This window comes from Engraulis encrasicolus, unplaced genomic scaffold (genome assembly GCF_034702125.1).
Source record: "Engraulis encrasicolus isolate BLACKSEA-1 unplaced genomic scaffold, IST_EnEncr_1.0 scaffold_45_np1212, whole genome shotgun sequence".
In the NCBI taxonomy this organism is placed as follows: Eukaryota; Metazoa; Chordata; class Actinopteri; order Clupeiformes; family Engraulidae; genus Engraulis; species Engraulis encrasicolus.
The window spans coordinates 436,237-455,140 of record NW_026945764.1 but is presented as its reverse complement, the minus strand read 5'-3'; the positions used below and the strand labels follow the sequence as shown (position 1 = coordinate 455,140).

Below are 18,904 nucleotides of genomic sequence, written 5' to 3'. Positions count from 1 at the left end.
TATTCAGTTGTGTTTCTTTCTAATGGCACGTACATTTACACAAATAAACATCAGCAACACACATCTTTCTCTTCAGGCTATCTGACTGTGGTGTAACAGAAGAAGGATATGCTGCTCTTGCTGCAGCTCTCAAATCAAACCCCTCACACCTGGAGGAGCTGGACCTGATTGGAAACGATCCTGGAGACTCTGGAGTGGAGCTCCTCACTTCAGTATTTACAGATAAAAAATGCAAGCTGAGGTGAAAGAACGAAGTTGGATTGAGGCATCAAAATGTTATCTCATACTATGGAAATAAGGACATTTTATATTGTATTGTATTCCCACCATTGATGCAAACATCATTGACCCCCCCCCCCCCCCCCCCCAGGTTCCTGAATAGTGATGCACAGAAAGCCTTTGAGTATCTGAATGGACTTCTGGGTAAAAACCCCTTACTCCTCACTGAGCTGGACCTGACGGAGAAGAATCCAGGAGATGCAGGAGTGAAACAGTTCTGTGCTCTACTGGGAGATTCACACTGCAGAGTCAAGAAACTCAAGTTAGTGATCCAATTTGTTTGTTATTACTAAATAAATAATCTGAACTTGTAGCCGGCTGTGCTTCTACCAAGCCAATTCAACGTTCAAGCTCACCATGGTGAAAGAGTTCCAATTTGTTTGATGCAAATAATGTCATCTTCAAATTTTTTTTTGCTATTTTGTGTTCATATCAAGATAGTGCTTTACAGGGTATTTTCTGTCAGATGATGATTTTCAAGGCAGTATCAGGTTTAGGCACAAGCGAAAAGCAGCGTTCATGTACACTGTTCATGGCTTCCTGGTATTACCCACGCACCCCTAGCAGAAAGGGCTAGGAGGGGGCAAGTTACAACTGGGAACAACTTGAGTGTGTTACAATATGCGACCTTGCCTCCTCCACTTGTGCTTGTCTCCTCGTACCAGGAAGTAATATGTCATGATAACATCACTGACAACAGCATTATATTTCAATATCTTGCAAAAGCTCAATTGTAGAGTCTTTTTCTCATTTGCAATTGGGATGGTGAATGAAAAATAGTCCCTCAAAAGTTGTTGTGGCTAGGCTGACAGCTGGGAAACTTTATAGTTTTCTCCACGGAGGAGGGGCCAGGAGGCGGGACGAGGAGACAAGCACTAGTGGAGGAGGCAAGGCCGCATATTGTAACACACTCCTTGTCTATGCAGTATCAGCTGCCATTTCTGATTTGAATTGAAGTTGGTCAGATCTGCATTAGATGTGCAGTTAAATGTGCATTGTAAGAAAATGTACCGGTGTTAAGGTTTAGACATATCTAGGATACATCAATATGTAGATATAGAGCTGAAAAACAATCATTCGTGTGCTTCTGAAACATACTGATATGTTTAAATATCTTTACTTGGATATTCTTTTTTGTATTAGGTAGACATCAGGCATTACAAGACACATCAGTTGCAATGTTGTATCTGAATATTATCTTTTTCTGATTAAATATATTAGAATAATGAAGAAAGAAAAAAGATCCACACACTGCTGCTGTGTCAGACAAACCTGGAAACCAGGAGCAACAACAGTGTGTGGAAGTTTCTTTACTTGATCACGTTTAATCAAGCACCTATTTATTTGAATGTGCACGCACTCCAAATGCTACTTTTGTATCAAACCATTAATAAACTCTTTTTTCTCTTCAGGCTATCAGACTGTGGTATAACAGGAGAAGGATATGCTGCTCTGGCCTCAGCTCTCAAATCAAACCCCTCACACCTGAAGGAGCTGGACCTGAGAGGAAACGACCCTGGACACTCTGGAGTGGAGCTCCTTACATCAGTATTTACAGATCAAAAATGCAAACTGAGGTGAAAGAGTGAAGTTAGATTGAGAAGTCAATGTATTGTAAACAGTATACTTTCACTAAACAGCTTCATGTGTCATCATATTTTTCCTCCATTTTGTACTCTTTTGGAGTAGCGGTAAAGATGATAAATATTCTGTTGTTGTTGCTGTTCTCTCTCCTCCTTATGTAGGTTACTGTCTGATGAAGCAGAGAGAGCCTGTGAGTATCTGACTTCAGTTCTGGGTGGAAACCCCTTACTCCTGACAGAGCTGGACCTGACTGGGAAGATACCAGGAGACTTTGGAGTGAAGCAGCTCTGTGCTCTACTGGAGGATTCACACTGCAGACCGCGAACGCTCAAGTCAGTCATTTTATTTGTTTATTTAATGTGATTCACCATTATGATGAAAAATTACATGGGAAAACTGTTAAGAAGAGGTTTGTTGGTGCAATGTTTAGGATGGTGGCCAGAGTGGGTATTGCAACTATGCTGTTCACTGAAAATGTGCTATTTATTGCCAAATTTGATCTTTTCGTTAATATATTCTAAATGAGCTGATATTTACAAGTATGACCAAGTACAGTAAATGTTACAGCTAAAAAAAAGATCTGTATGGAAATTCAGAATGGAGAATATCCCCAATTTCATGTATGAAAAGTGCAATTTTCCCAGTCATAATGAATACTTAGAATTTGATGGTGGTGTGAGTATTCATGATAAAGGTAACATTTGTGAATGGGTCGCATGAGTTGTGGAAATAAAGTACTTCAAATATTACACAGTCCATCTTTAACCCATTGATGCCTGATGTTGCGTTGCGCAACATTGGCCCTGGTGCCTGGAGTTGCATTACGCAACATTCAGGCTCATGAGATTTGAGACAACTTTTTAAAAAATCTCTGTTTGTTTGAGATGAATATACACATTCGATTGAAAGATGAGGATCTTAGTGTTTAAATGCAACTTAGTGCATATTTTTGTGTGCTTCAGAAGCTGATATATTTCGTTTTTTATAGTCTGAGGGCAGCTTTTCTTAAAAAGGGCTCAGGCATTCAGCAGCCTTTTTTGCAGGTTCCTTAGGTGTCAATGGGTTAAGATGAAGAATCATTCCCAGACATCTTAAAGGATAAGAATGTTTTCTGCAAGCAAGCCATTATTTATAGTTTAAAAACACTGTGTTCTACTCACCTATGGTGGTTTTGCATCATTTGAAGCACTCCCAAAGATATTGGGTGATATGCTTGAAACATTATTCATGTGGGGAGATACATACAGTTACAAGATATGTTAATATGTTACTTCAACATTATATGCAAGTCTAAGCTGGCGAGCTGAATGAATGAATGGCAGCATCATTGTGGATCAATGCCATCATGAGGACCAGTCTTCAGGAAACATGATTTCCCACACAGCAAGTGTGTATAAAACCAAAAACATTCACTACGCTTTATTAGTGCTACCGTATCAAAATTAATACATTAAAACATATTTGGTGCCTGTATTTACTTTTCTGTGTCTGTGTGGATGCTATTTAATGGATATCACCCAACATCACCAAACCCCATATCTTTGTGAGAACTCCAAAACTGTCATGGTTGAGTAGAAAACAGCTTTTACACAATAAATAAGGGCCCAGTTGCACAAAATGTCATCGGGTGATTTTAGTAATTTTAGTGCCAATTGCATCTTATCCATAGATTTCAAATATATTGTAGTTTTATCTGCTTTTGAAAACAATAGGGTGTAAAGTCATTCTTAATGCTATGAATGTAAATAAAATTGCATCTGGGAAATGTGGTCATTAGTTTTGTGACATTCCGATTTGAACCCATTTCATTTCATCTAAAAGTATAAATAAGGGTATGGGCTGTATTTGAAACAATTGTAACACTGGCTTAAAATGTGGCTTTAAATCTTGTGTAAAATTTTAGGAATAAAATACATTGTTGGACTTCAAGCTCTGATCGAAGGCTGTGATAAAATTCCATTCCTGTGTTAACCCTTTAACGCATAACATGGGTCTAAATAGACCCGGCTGAGTTTAAAATTTCTATATCTTTGTAAGGATACAATTTTCTTACTCAGCACTCCATGAATTCCTCAATTGACTTGTTTTTGTCCCTTAGATGACTTAATTTATTTTTATGCATCATAACTTTTTGCGTGAAAACACTTTTTTGGTTACTACCCCTTTAACGCATAACATGGGTCTAAATAGACCCGCATTCATTTCCTATGTAATTTCATCACAAGCTTAATGTCTCTTAGCCATATTGAAAAAGGATTTTGATTCTTTTACTAAAAGTCCAACTTTTTATCATTTATGGAGTATTAACTCCCAACATCAATACTTATTTTAAATTCTTGATGGTTATTCTTTGATATAGAAGTCATTTTATATAACTATATGATATTTAGACACATGGGTCTAAATAGACCCGCATTCATTTCCTATGTAATTTCATCACAAGCTTAATGTCTCTTAGCCATATTGAAAAAGGATTTTGATTCTTTTACTAAAAGTCCAACTTTTTATCATTTATGGAGTATTAACTCCCAACATAAATACTTATTTTAAATACTTGATGGTTATTCTTTGATATAGAAGTCATTTTATATAACTATATGATATTTAGACACATGGGTCTAAATAGACCCGCATTCATTTCCTATGTAATTTCATCACAAGCGTAATGTCTCTTAGCCAATTTGAGAAAGGATTTTGATTCTTTTACTAAAAATTCAACTTTTTGTCATTTATGGAGTATTAACTCCCAACATTAATACTTAATTCAAATACTTTATGGTTATTCTTTGAAATAGACATCTTTTTATACAATTATATGATATTTACACACATCGGTCAAAAATGATGCGCATTCATTTTTTATATACAGAATTATTAGGCAAACATGTTTTTTTGACCATATTGTCTTTTTTATGCTTATTTTCCAACAGGAATCTATATGAACTTGAAAATCTATCGGATTTAAGCATTCCAGGCCATGCATATTTGTATAAAAATATGGGGCTGTGGTCGAAGGTGCCCAACACCTTATATCAGGTGTGCATAATTATTAGGCAACTTTGTTGTCTTCTTGGAAAATGGGCCACAAAATAGATCTAAAAAACTCTGAAAAGTCGATTAACAATTTTGAAGTCTTCTAGAGGGATGTGGCTGTCGTGAAATTGGCAAGACGTTGGGTCACTTTACCACAGAATTATGAAATGCATCATTACAAAGTCATCAGTCTCGTAAGAAATGTCACTGCCAACACAACACAACAGAAACCTACACCAAGTGTCCAGAAGAACAGGGCATTGAGCACTCATAGATATGGCCAAGGTAAGAAGGGATGACACTAGACAAGATAATTAAGTCAAGACTGGGTCAAAAATGGGGACAGAGTTTTCAAAGTTAGGCCTTGGGAAAGTGACTCTTGACAGACAGGGTGGATGAGCCCATGGCTGGATCATTGAGAGGAAGGCATTTGCATCTTTTGAAGACCATGGTATTTATGCTGTACTTTGCTGGCATTTGAGTGGAACTCAGGAACTCATGTAAGTGTGCACATTGCTGATCTAGCCATAGACTCATCTACCTGGTCCATTAACAGTCACCTTCACTAGTTCATAAAACCATTGAAAAAAAACTGTCTAAAGACATTTCTTGACCCAGTCTTGACTTAAGTTTCTTGTTGAGTGGTCTTCAGGTTTCAGCCTGTTTTACCTTGGCCATGTCTCTGAGTGCTGAATACAATGTTCTTGTGGACACTCAATGTAGGTTTCAGTTCTGGAATATAACAGCACTGCAGGTAATAGTTTTGTATTCTTCAAAATCTGGTAGTGACTTTGTGAGCTCATGTCATGTGACACTGATGGCTTTGTAACAGTACTTTAGACGGATGTGACCAATATTTCAAGACAGCCACACCCCTCTGGAAGACATCAAAATTGTTTATAGTATTTTTGGAGTTTGTTAGATGTCTTTTGTGGCATATTTTCCCATAGGAAAGCAAAGTTGCCTAATAATTATGCACATTAATTATGCCCTGATATAGGCTATTGGGCTCCTCCGATCACACTGTCTCTTATTACACAAATATGCATGACTTGGAATGCTTAAATCCAATAGGTCAGCAGTGGTCAACAGTGGTCAAAAACAGTATTTGTTCCTGACTGGAATCCTTTTAAATATATTTTAGTTTCTAACGTGAAACACTTCAGACTTAGGCTATGTCTGCAATAATGGGGGAAATTATTTGTGTGTTTATTTATATAAGATACAAAAAATAACACCCATTTTGTGCATTAAAAACAGCCTAAATCACAACTTTGACTCCTTTAGCTATTAAAATACATTAATTTTGGAAGTTATTATAGTGAAAGATTTAGACTTCCATTAGAAATGAATGCGGGCCATTTTCGGTCCACGTCTAGAAATTAGTGATTTAATTCCAAATTCATGTTTATTTGTAAAATAAAAATATAAGAACATTTAAAAAAAAATACTTTTTTGAATTAAGGACCACCTATGTAATTACTTTTAGAAGAATTATGGGATAAAATGTATTGGTTTTAGAAGTTGTGTGAGAGAATACATGATTAATGCTCAGAAATACATTGGAAATGAATGCGGGTCTATTTAGACCCATGTTATGCATTAGTGTGAGTCCAATGGTTTATGCATTAAAGGGTTAAAACATTAATAGTCAATACAGGGTGATCATTACGCAAGGTCAATGCAGGTTACGGGTTGGTGTAGGTTCTTGGGTTGGCGCCAAGACATCAGTGTTGTGAGTAAAATCAGATGTCCAAATCATGACACAAGCTTTTGACTACAATTTGTGTCACTTGTATTCATCATAGGCATCCCAAAATCGCACAGCCTATACCCACTCACCGGCCACTTTATTAGGAACACCAGTTACAACTGTTCCTTGAGGTACATTTCTGATCAGCTAATCAAATGGTGGCAAGTGGCAACACAATGCATTCAAGGCATTCCATGCAATAGCAGAAAGGCTATTTAAATTACTTTGAACATGGCATGGCTGTTGGTACCGAAAGGGCTTGATTTGAGTATTTCAGGAAAGACTGATCTACTTGGATATTCACACACAATCATCTTTCGGGGTTTACAAAGAATGGTCCGGAAAAGAACAAAAATACGGTGAGCAGCGATTCTGTTGGCAAAAATGCCTTGTTGATGACAGAGTTCAGAGGAGAATGGCCAGACTGGTTTGAGCTGATACAAAGGCAACATTGAGTCAAATAACCACTCATTACAACCAAGACATGCACAATAGAATCATCTCTGATTACACAGCACATCAAATCTTGAGGCAAAGCAGAAGTAGAAAAACACATTTGGTGCAACTCCTATCAGCTAAGAACAGGAAAACGAGGCAACAATTTGTCCAGGATCACCATAAACGACACTAGAAGATCAGAAAAATGTTGCCTGGTCTTTTGAGTCTGGATATCTACTGCAACACTCAGGTGGAATGGTCAGACTTTGACGTCAAAAAACATGGGTCAGCCCTGACTTATATCAACATTGGCTGGAGGTATAATGGCATGTGGATATTTCTTAGCACAATTTGGACCAGTTAGTACCAATTTATCTTTGTTGGAATGCCACAGCCTACCGGAGTATTGTTGCAGGCAGTTCTGAAAGCAAAAGGGGGGTCCGACCCAGCACTAGAGCTGTGTTCCTAATGAAGTGGCCAGTGAGTGTATTATGCATTGATGGGTGTAGATTCAAAATGTAATCTTTAAACACAAAAATGTATCTTTATCATGTGGTATGCAACGCATGAGCGGCAAATAGGTGCGTACTTTTACATGCTTGGTACTCAATGTGTTAATAGAAAAGCTAAAATATCTCACTTGATGTTTCCCTACAGGTTTATTAAGAGCAAAGTGACAGGAGAAGCCTGTGTTGCTTTAACTAGAGCTCTGACATCCAACCCCTCACACCTAATTCATCTGAAGCTAAGTGGAAATGAACTATGTAACTCTGCAGTGAAGGAGATCTCTCATCTCCTCAGTAATGAAAACTGCAAACTACAGACACTAGAGTAAGCAAAGATTGAACTTTGCCTGTTAAATAAACATGATGTATTTGGGAAAGTTGAGTGAAGCCATTGGGGAATGGGGTGATGAAGTGTGCGGGTAAGTGTGGGTGTGCATGGGGGGGGGGGGGGGGGGGGGGGGGGGGGGGGGGGGGTTAACAAAGTCAATATAAGAATAGGTATGGAAACCAACAGCAAGGGGTTTTCTTCATGTGTATTTTTTGTATTATTGAATCATCCTTCTTTTTAAACTATGTATTTATTTAATCAATAACTTTCACTATTTGTTTATTTATTCATTTATTATTTAACTTATCTTTAGGAACAGAAGTGTGGTAAAGAAGTGTACATGTAGTACATGCTGCTTGAGGCATAAATATATACAAGTACAATAACAACTTGGAAAATATGGTTGGAACCAAGATACTGTATATTGCAGAATACTATGAATCATTCTCTTGTATCATTTCTTTGGTTGACAGTGACTTAAAGTTCTTGTGTTTTTTTCTGTTATTGTGCTTTTTTAAATTACTGTTATTATTTTCTACACATAGGGTGAGACATAGGCTACATGCATGTGTTTCTTTTTATTATTATTATGTTTCCACACACAGGGTCAGAAATATAAAAAGGGGAAAATGTGTATGATATCTGTGAGATGTAACAACAGAAATAGCTAAATGAATACATTGTTTCACACAATAAAGTATTTAAAAACATCAAAATAAAGCAAAGATTTAGGAAAGGGAAGTCACTTGGGCTCCAACCTTCTTGGTGCTGCAGTCCAGGATGGTAGACAATGTAAAGCAAACTGCTCCACTTCAGAAAGACTAGGCCAGGGATGACTGGAGTACTCGGATACTTTTAGATATTTTATTGTGGTGAAAAACATAATGACTGACGTTTCGACGTAGTGCGTGCCTTCTTCAGAGTCAAGCCATACTGACATCACTGATCTGACTGAATTTCAAGATTCCCCTTACCTGCTAATTGCTTTTATCCCACCCCTCACTACTAACCAATGTTAGTATAAGATGGAGGGAATAATGTCTTTATTTTCTGGTCAGTGATTGAAACGTCATTCATTATGCTTGGACCACAATAAAATAACTTAAAAGTATCTGAGTGCTCCAGTCTTTCTTGGCCTAATCCTTTTTGAAGTGGACCAGTTGGCTTTCCACAAGTAAAGATTTACTTCTAGTAATTATATTAATTGAGTAAAAAAATAAACAATGCACTCTTCTCTCTGTAGTCTGTCAGACTGTGGCATAACTGGAGAAGGATTTGCTGATTTGGCCAAAGCCCTGGAATCAAACCCTTCAACACTGATGGAACTAAACCTAAGAGGAAATGATCCCAGAGAATCTGAAGTGGAGCTACTCATTTCAGCACTGAAAAATAAGACGTGCAAACTGAGGTTAGAGAGTTAAGATGGATTAAAATGGCCACAAGCTGCAAGTATGTTTTTTTAATTGAAAAACACATATGGGCAGTATAATTTGGGCAATGGTTCATGGTGGTTTGGTTTGTATAAGATGCTATTTTGTGTCAGAGTTTGTATCATCCTTCTGTGAAACACAGTATGTTGGAAAGGACCTATATTGAAAGGACCTTGTACATGCAGAATACATCATCATTTTACAACATTTCTGTTTAGGTTGTTAAAGACTGAGGCAGCAGACATGGCATTTGGCTATCTGACTGATGTCCTGGGTAGAAACCCTTTACAACTGACAGAGTTGGACCTGAGCAGGAAGATACCTGGGAATGAAGGAGTAAAGCAGGTCTGTGCTCTACTGGAGGAGTCATACTGCAGATTCAAGACACTCAAGTTAGTAATTTCTTATTTGAGATATTTGTTTCATATAGCATGTGACCCTGGTGGTCATTAAATCCTCTGGATTGAAGCAACTAGTTCATAATGTCTCTTTTGCAAGATATTGTCATTGGCATTTTGCAATTCAGTACTAATGATTACAGTACATAGATGAAAAATCATGACAACAATGACCCCCCCACCCCAGGTTGTCACACTGTGGTATAACTGGGACAGGATATGCTGCTCTGGCTGCAGCTCTCAAATCAAACCCTTCACACCTGGAGGAGCTGGACCTGAGAGGAAATGACCCTGGAGACTCTGGAGTGAAGAATGTTACCTCAGCAGTTAATAATACATTCAAACTGAGGTGAGTCGGGTTTGTTAAGCAAATATAAAATGAAATTGCTTTGTTTTGTTTAAAACGCCAGAAATAAATGTATACAAAGGTTTGACACTGCTGTGTGATAGTATTACCTGTCCTACATGTCCATCTGCCCTCCTGTAAAATGTTAAGGAATGTGCTTGACATAAATATTATTGTCTCCCTCTGTCTGCAGGTTTTTGAACAGTCAAGCAGCAGAAGACGCCTGCGCATATCTGACTGAACTATTACATGAAAACCCCTTATTCCTGACAGAGTTGAACTTTAACTTGAAACCGGAATTGGGAGACTCTGGGGTGGAGCATATCTGTGCTTTACTGAAAGATTCACACTGCAGATTCAAGAAAATCAAGTTAGTGATGTGATTTGTTTTGATAAGTGTTTGTATAATGCGTCCTTTGTAGCCTTCATCAATAATAGGAGAACGTATGGTAGGATCACTTTGCTAAAGAGATACTCCACTCTCTGGTGCAGCTGGTAAATAGTGGTAATGTAGGGAACTTAAAATCTTTCTGAAACTCAACACCAGGGTCACCATGACTGAAGCTGTCAGGGTCTTGTTGTAGAAAGAAGGTGGAATGTAATTACCTCCCTACAGTAGACTTGATTTCTTCATTAATTGGATAAATCACAACATTAATAAACACCATTTCCATTAACAGAATATTTTATCGATCTATATGTTTGAGAGCAGTGTGTTTGTGATCACAATAATTTGATGGTGCTTGAATAGATATAATTATTTTACAATACCCAAAGGCTACACACAGAAACAATATCCTGAGGGGAAAGAGAATGGAGATGATCAGATTAGACAGCATGTAATAACCATGACCATTACAGTGCGTAGTTAGATAACACTTCTGTACAATTACCGTAGTGGTTGAACAATTAGAATCTTAAACTTAAGAGTTGTCAGGATACTCTGATTTTGACAGTGCAATACATGATATAAGTAAGGGAGAATTGACGAAACGGTGTGCCTATAAATAATGCACACTTAGGTGGTGATGCCGTTACACCTCTGTGTGCATTATTTTTCCTGTTATAAGCACACCCTGCGCATCTTGCCGAAATTCTAAATGCCTCGCCATTAACTTCATCCAAACAGGCACCTCATCAATCTGCTCTCCTCCCATGGGAAACCCTTTGATTTATTTTCCACTGTGTTCCCTTAGTTATTGGTCCGAAAACATCCCTTACTTTTCATATAAATTAGGCTACTCTCCCAACTGATAAACGCTACACCACAGAAAACTACTCTCCTCATGTGGGGAAGAAACGCAAACGTGAAGTGGGTGAATTTATTTTTTTTAATAAACGGGGAAAAATCAACAGGAAATCTCTCTCTCTCTCTCTCTCTCTCTCTCTCTCTCTCACACTCTCTCTCTCTCTCTCTCGCACAAAGTTGACAGAGTGATGGTCAGCAGGGAGAACTAAACATGTTTCAAATTTGATTAGGCCTTTGTACTATGATTTGCACCACATTCACTATCCATGGCTGGTGTTTCCAGACGTGCGATGTGACGTGTCAATTACACGTAATGCTTGCAAATTTGTTGTGCAACATGTATGAACGTGCCTTTGCGCATTGATACACTAGAGTTATGCGGTCAGAAAAGTGACCTAATAGTGGGACTACTTCATAGGTGTGCGTCTATTGACAGTTAGTCAACACACCATTTAGCGCATCACAATGGGAGATTCCAAACTGCAGTGGTATAATGATCATATAATATTATTTGAACATGTTCCTGTTTAGTGGTAATAGGATCTCTTTGCAAAATGTGTAATTCTCTTTCTACAGCCTGTCAGACTGTGGGGTAACAGGAAAAGGATATGGTGCTCTGGCTGCAGCTCTCAAATCGAACCCCTCACACCTGGAGGAGCTGGACCTGACAGGAAATGACCCTGGAGACTCTGGAGTGGAGCTCCTCACTTCAGCATGTCATACAGAATGCAAACTGATGTGAGTATGTACAGAATGCAAACTGATGTGAGTATATAGTGAACAACATTTGGAAAATGACAATATTTTAGTTTCAATAATGTATGAAGGGGCCATAAATATTTGTTTGTTATTGAACTGCCTAATATATTGTATTGATATATCATATATTTTGCACTAATATTTGTACCGGTGTACGTGTACTGTCTATTTGACCTTCTGGGAAATGTTTTGGAATGCTGACACTTCTGGCACACTTCTCTACCCCTCTATGTAGGTTGTTGAAGAGTGATGAAGCAGATCAAGCCTATGAGCATCTGAAACAAGTTCTGGGTAGAAACCCCTTACTCTTGACAGAGCTGGACCTCAGTGAGAAGAAATTTAAACTGGACGACTCAAGAATGAAGCAAATCAGTGCTCTACTGGAGGATTGTCACTGCAGATTCAAGAGGCTGAAGTCAGTGATTTGATGGGTTTTTTTTCCCAGATTTATGATGTACAAGTGGTGTAGGACAATTCAATGGCCATTTATAATTTATAAATCAACACAATTACCAGTGTATGATGATTTACATTATTAGCACTTTGTTATATTCACAGACAGATTGGGTTGCTTTATCATATTAACTTAGCCAAAGTTATCTGAGTGTAGACCAGAAAGGTGACACAGGTGGGACGGGAGAAGTGATTAATGTGGTAAAACCAGGCTAGTTCTAGACGACCTGTTTGCATGATGTGACCTGGATGATCTGCTGCATAGAGCAGTGTTTCCCAACCACTGTGCCGCGGCACACTAGTGTGCCGTGAGAGATCGTCAGGTGTGCTGTGGAAAATTCTTGGGGATTTTTTTTGTGTGTGAATTCATCGTTATTATCAGCAAATAATGCCTATGTCATTTTCTAGTAGCCTAGTGTCTGCTGTTGACTGGCGTCCTAAGCATGAAATAATTCCTTATCACTAGGTGGCAGCAGGCGAATTGCATTGATGTATATTCAGTAGCCCCAACAAAAAACGTCCATCAGCTGCTAAAACAATCCTCCTGGCGTGACTGATAGTTAACTTTGCTAGCGCTGTTTCTTCATTAATTAGGTCAGAAAACCAAAATCCTACCCTGAAACAGATTTGTGTTTTACTTACAAACTTACTGAAAAGTTAAACGAGTGAGGTGGTGGCATGATTGACCATAATATCTTGCATTTGAAAACATGAGATTTCCGCTTTGAGCTCATGGAGCGCTGTCAAACTGTCCGACTTCTTCTGACCGACCTCGTCCTTTTGCAGCGCTGTGATTGTGGTCAAACAGCATTTTAGGGCGGGCCTTAGCCAAAGGTGAAAGACGCATAGGTTTCACATTAAGATTAAGTGAGTAAAATATACAGAGATTGATATTTGTATGCATCTTCAGTGAAATATTTCCCAAATGTTGCTACTGTCAGAATAAGCATTATTATCTGTATTGCTGCTAATAGAATGCTTTTGGACAGAATAACAATTTGTAAATTGTAGGCCTACTTTGAAGTTTATAGCTTCTTTAACCCTATTCAGACCGGGGGGGGGGGGCTAAAAGTGCCCGCACCAACTTTGATGTCGTATAACTCCTGAATGACTAAAGCTATGACTACGAAACTTTGTGACTTTTCCTAAAATGAAGTTGGCTACAATGTGATGCCAAAAGATTAGGTTTATCATTTTTGTTGTTGCCATGGCAACGGTTTTCTGACAGGTACGCCTGACCAAAAATCACTGATCTAAGTCTCATCATCATCACTTTCCATATTTTTTTTAAATTTTCATTAGCATCAGACACCCTTATGAACATTTGAAGTGGTCTGATGCACATAATAACCAAAATTGATGTGCATTACCCAAGTTAGATGGAAAATACATTAAGGTGACATTTTGGGCAATAAAATCAGGAAATGACATCATAATGATGTCATAATATCCAATAATGACACCAAACTGATGTCATTCATAGTTCTTTGGCTGAAGATCATCCCCTCCAAGTTTGGTGGTCATACGCCATTCGATTCCTAAGTTATGAGGGGGGGGGGTGTCAAAAGAGCCCGCCCCCCCCGGTCCCAGGAATGCCAGAAAAGCCTGGTCTGGATAGGGTTAAGAAGTGAACATTAAGTGCACTTTTTATTTGAAAGAGGAAATATAAAATATGACTAAAAAAATACAGTTTTGTGTTTATTTGATTGCTATTCAAGACACTTTGTAGCCGCCTATATTAACAATATAGTCATTCTTATCAGAGAATAATTTGTTTTCATTATTTCATCATTTTTGGTTGGTGGTGTGCCGCAAGATTTTTCCATGGGAAAAAGTGTGCCTTGGCACAAAAAAAGTTGGGAAACACTGTCTTAGAGAGTTCTGTATGATCACTGATGAATCTTGCTGTTGACATATCTCAAAATTATTGAATACAATAGTCTGTGTGTGTGTGTGTGTGTGTGCGTGTATGTTTGTGTGTGTGTGTGTGTGTGTGTGTGTGTGTGTGTGTGTGTGTGTGTGTGTGTGTGTGTGTGTGTGTGTGTGTGTGTGTGTGTGTGTGTGCGTGTGTATTTGTTTTGCATTGATTGTGTTCTGCAACCAGCAACCATCTAATGTGCCTTTGTCTCACTTCAGGCTCAGTAACACTAAAATAAAGAAAGATGACTTTAATACTATTGTCCGGGCCCTGTCATCAAACCCCTCACACCTGAGAGAGCTGGACCTGGACTATGTTCAAATAGAGACACCATCATGGATGCCATCATGGACAACATCTATGCTGAAAATTAAAACATATCTAGGAGACGATGAAGTGAAATCCATGACTGATCTACTCAGTCATCAAGACTGTAAACTACAAGAACTTCTGTAAGTAATACAGTATGTTACATATACGTAGCAAGATGACTGTGTAATTATTCTGTTGGACAGTACATTCTGTGGCAATATTGCTGAATAAAGAAGTCAATTGCTGAATGAGAATCATGAAACATGCAGATATTGTTAATAACGTTTTGTGTGGAAACACAAGGGTGACTACACATCACACAGACTGGAGCAGACTTGCACCAGCCTTCAAGTAGTTGTCTCCCATATGGAAAGGATATTGTAAATTGTATTGTATTGAAAAATCATACACAAGTTGTTTTTTTCAAGATTTGTATAGGACAGCAAAAACAGATGTTCATTTTTTGGTCAATTTAATCCTGAAAGTAGGCCCTTTTCTCATATAGAATTATTAGTTGAAACTAGTATGAACAAAGTACAAATTTTACACAGCATTTACAGATAATGGGTATGATACAATTACTTTCCTTATATGCTTCATATAATGTTTTGTTCACATAATAACACCAAAAGGGGCCATTTTTAGGAGTAAATTATTTATGAAATATTGTTTATATTTTATATCAATAATTTGTATACGATCTGAACAGTGGCGTAACAACTCGGTCACGGGCCCCGGTGCGAGTATCCAGCACGGGCCCCTCGGAGGTTGTCCTAATTTTATTTAGGATAATTTATCTTGCCATTACCGGTGAAAGGGGGGGCTATATTCTTTGCAATTGCAATAGCATAGTGAATGCTGCAACGATGTGCACATTTACATCATAGAGTATTTAAGTTATCTGTCCCAAAAAAAACAGGACAAACGCAAAGAAAGGCTTTCGGAATGTGTCTAGAGACCGGTTGAGACAGGGGCAGGGGACTGGAGACAGTAGCAGTATGTGCGTGTGTGCTTGCGAGCGCATGGTGCCTGCTGACATCAGGCTACACAGACAAGGGAGACAACCCTGCTGATCTTAAGCACCCCAGTTTACTTTAAACTTCATAAAAAATAACACTAAGGACTTAAAAGATAGATAGCACAATCAACAGGATATGCCTTCATAATGATTTCAACCTTCCACTACCCCACATACACAAGGTGCCATTGCAAAGTAGTTTTGCGTCCTTTGGCATCATCAAATAACGGCACAATATGCAATGCTGGTTATGGAAGACGGTCCCGGCTACCATAAACATGGGAAAAGATGGAGACGGTGCATGAATGGAAACACAACATCCAAGACAACCATGACAACACATTGGTGACAGCCCACCAGTAAAACATACACAGATAGAGCTCTACACACGCACACAGAATCGCCCACTTATTTAGATGTATTTCTCCCCTCCCCTAGCTGACGACTCGAGTCCACTTCGTAACATAGCCAAGCTAACAGAAGAACTTAACTTATATTATGCTAACAGGAGAAACGGTAGATGATAAAAGCAACATGGAGTGGAGATGCTGTTAGCAAGTCAGCACAGCTAGTTTAAGAGAGGAAAGCTGAAAGGAAAGCAATCCAAGTTGGTTCCTCTACATCAGGACAGTTTTGACCATGTGGTGGCCAGGTTGGGGCCCATTGAAATTCTGCTACTTGGAAATATAACAAGTTCATATTCTGGTTCTGGGCATCCTGTGTGGTGTCGCATTGAGAGCAATGGTATTAGAATAGAATAGAATAGAATAGAATAGAATAGAATAGAATAGAATAGAATAGAATAGAATAGAATAGAATAGAATAGAATAGAATAGAATAGAATAGAATGGAATAGAATAGAATAGAACAGAAAGCCTTTATTGTCATTATACAAAGTATACTGAGATTTGAGCTTCCCTACGAGGTGCACAGTCCTTTATACTGTAGATGAATACATTCCAGTAAGTGTAAGTTCACTTTAGTGACAGCTTTGGGGAAGAATATTCATTTCAAACTAGGCTAGTCTATGTGGTGCTGAGCGGTCAGTGTGGTGTACCATTGATATTACTGTAATTATAGCATAAGCATATAGCATAAGCATATCTCATCATGCATGCAAACTTACTCACAATACATTCAGACTATTAGCTGTGGAACTCAGACTGTGAACACTATGGAAACCAATTTCAGTCTTTTGCCATAGCTGATGTTTGTGAATCTGGCAAAATGGTGAGGGTTTTGGGAAGAATGTGTGTGGTCTTTAAACACCTTCATCTATGACTGGGTTACTCTTGAACAATGCTCAAGGAACATTTCACTCCTCATCAGGATTGTACAGGTAGCTGTTAATACCTGCTGGGCATTGCTGCCTGTCGCACCTCCTCCGGTGCCCATGGGTCAGCGAGAGAAAATAAGACTTGTGACACAAACATCTTTATTGTATCAATTACTAGACAAACATATAGGGAATACACATTCATAATGCTTAAGTATCATCTTCAGGTCTTGAGGTAGGGTATAGTGAGGATTCATATATATATATCTACAGTTGTTAATGTCACACCTCCCTAAGAGATGGTCAAGGTGTGAGTTCTGTGATTCTATCTCAAGAAGGCTTCTCTAAACAGTTGCGATCCAATGACTCCCACTCACCAAGGCTATCCTGCCACAGCATATCAAGAGGGCAGTTGGCTATTGCTATGCAGGCATGTAGTGTTGTATCAGCAGTTGTCCTCTCTGGCTGAGTGGGGATGGACTGGCTCAGCATGGTGGAAGGTTCTTTGGTCAAATTTGCCTAAAACCAGTGCAAATTGTCCAGAGTTGCTGAAGTGTTCTTGATAGAGCAGATGTCAAGACTATGTGTTTATGCGCATCTCAAATGCACTGACTACACAAAGCTGACTGTAAGAAAACAATGCCTTTGGCAGTGAAATTCTGCCAATTGAAAATGTTTAAATTCTGTCTAGCTATAGTCGATAGTAATCGATAGTAGAAATATTATAGCCTAGTGTTATATAGAAATGAAAGGTTTGGTACTTTTAACTTTGTAAATACAATATACACTCAGTATAGGGGTGTGATATTATTAACCTGACCAGTATATAGAGAAACACATGTCTTTGCATTCCAAATAATATCTGTTGTTTTGAATGTAACTTATCTTTAACTTGACATATAATTAGGCCCTTTAGGTTGAAAGAATTTTACAGTCATCCTAAATATATTAGTCCATTTAGTTTTGGATATAATAATGAATAATACTGGGGTAAGCATGAGGATCACTGTCAGATGACACTTCTCAACACAGCACGTATGTATCATGTACTATACTGTATGCATTCTTTCTTCCTGATTTTTTTTTTTGCCTGGTCAGTTGGCAGTATTTGGTACATGTATATAAAGATAGCACAATGACAATGATTTTGGGTGGATAAAATGACATAAGGGGTCATTATGGTACATATGTGCCATATAACTTCTTGAAGCATTGCTACAGTGATTTTAGGACAATGTCTCAGGACACAGATGCCTTCATACCACAAAATCAATCAGAAATGGCATAATTGATACTGGTTGCTAGGGAAAGTGCTTTACCTAGCAACCGTTGCTAGGCAACATGGAATTCTGAGTGCCTCCACCCCTGACATTGATAAGCATGTCCTAATGAACACTTGTGCCTAGTTTCATGCTTGTATCACCTTGTGAGCGATTCTTCCAGTATTTAACACCCATTGCTTACGCTAGTTGTCAATTGGAGAACACACAACTAAGTTATAACGCTGGGAATAACTACAGCAATACCGCTGTCACAGATTACAAACTAGAATGGACACCGTTAAAAATGTGCCTCTTTTGTTTAGCCAGACCCTGGACTATAAATGTGACAACAATTGGAGAATACCTGAAGAAGATGAGTGATATGAAATCAATATACCGGTAATGTCACGGCGGACATTATTATAGGGAAACCTGCTCTTAGCTTCTTCGTAGCATCTTCGAAATATTAGATAATATCCAAGGAGGTCTAATATCCATAGGATGTTCTTGCTAGCCAGTAGTCATCTCTATTGTTGGCGAATGAAGTGACTAAACTCATTTT

At 38.4% G+C, this 18,904-nt stretch overlaps 1 pseudogene; it reads left to right on the top strand.

Moving 5' to 3' along the window:
- The window catches only part of LOC134444114 (protein NLRC5-like), a 116,034-nt pseudogene that overhangs the window by 61,076 nt on the left and 36,054 nt on the right, over positions 1–18,904 (top strand).